Genomic DNA, 1063 nt, shown 5'->3' with positions numbered 1-1063 from the left:
CCGAGGTTATGTCTTTTTGATCTAGTGTTTCTTTAATCATTGTATAGTGCCCTCCTTATCTTTTATAGTGGTTTTTTTTTTATCCTGTAGTCTATTTTATGAGAGATTAGTATTGCCACTCCTGCTTTTTTGTGGATTCCATTTGCTCGATATATTTGGTTTTTTCCCTAACCTTTGATTTTTTTTTAGCCTATCTTCCTTCTCATTTCTTAACTGTATCTCTTTTAGGCAACATATTGATGGGTTTTGTTTTTTTATCCATTCTGTTACTCTGTTTCTCTTAATTGAAGCTTTTAAGTCATTCAAATGAATTGTGATTATTAATAGGTCCGGGTTTGTTGCTGCTGTTTAATACAGTGACTGGGACAATTGGGGTTTATATGTAAGAATAATATGTGAGACTGGCTCAGGACAGGTCAGGGTTCAGAGCTGCTATACATAGGGTGGCTATGGGTCACAGGTGACTCGATGGCACATAAGAACAACAACAACAATTTTGCTGTATTTCTTTTTCTGCCATTTCTGGTTACTTTGCTCCATTCACTTTTCTCTGGTGTCTCTGTATGCAGGACTTCCCTTAAAATTTCTTGTAGAGTTGGTCTTGTTTTCACAAATCTTTAAGGTCATGCTTTTATGCAAATGACATGATTTTCCCCTTCACATTTATTGCAGAGCTTTGTTGGGTATAGGATCCTCAGCTGGCAATTCTTTTCTTTCAGCCTTCTGCATATTCCCTACCACTGTCTTGTTTGCATGGGTTTTGCTTAGGACACAGAACTTAATCTAATTGAGTGTCCTTTGTAGGTAACTCTTGTTTTTCTTGTTCTACTTTTAGTATTCTATCTTTATCTTTGATTTTTGAGAATTTGACTGTGATATGTCTTGATGTTGTTCTTCTGAGGTCTAATCCATTTGGATTTCTCTTAAGCTTCTTAAATGTGGGTTTCCTCATTCTTCATGATATATGGGAAATTTTCTTCTAGTACCTCTTTCAGAGTTTTCTCAGTGTTTTCCCTGTCCTACTCATGTTCTGGTAGTTCTCTGTTGATGTGCTGCTCCAGTC

The sequence above is a fragment of the Elephantulus edwardii genome, unplaced genomic scaffold, assembly GCF_000299155.1.
Source record: "Elephantulus edwardii isolate Elephantulus edwardi_28Jun2011 unplaced genomic scaffold, EleEdw1.0 scaffold00019, whole genome shotgun sequence".
In the NCBI taxonomy this organism is placed as follows: Eukaryota; Metazoa; Chordata; class Mammalia; order Macroscelidea; family Macroscelididae; genus Elephantulus; species Elephantulus edwardii.
This window is presented reverse-complemented; position numbering follows the sequence as displayed.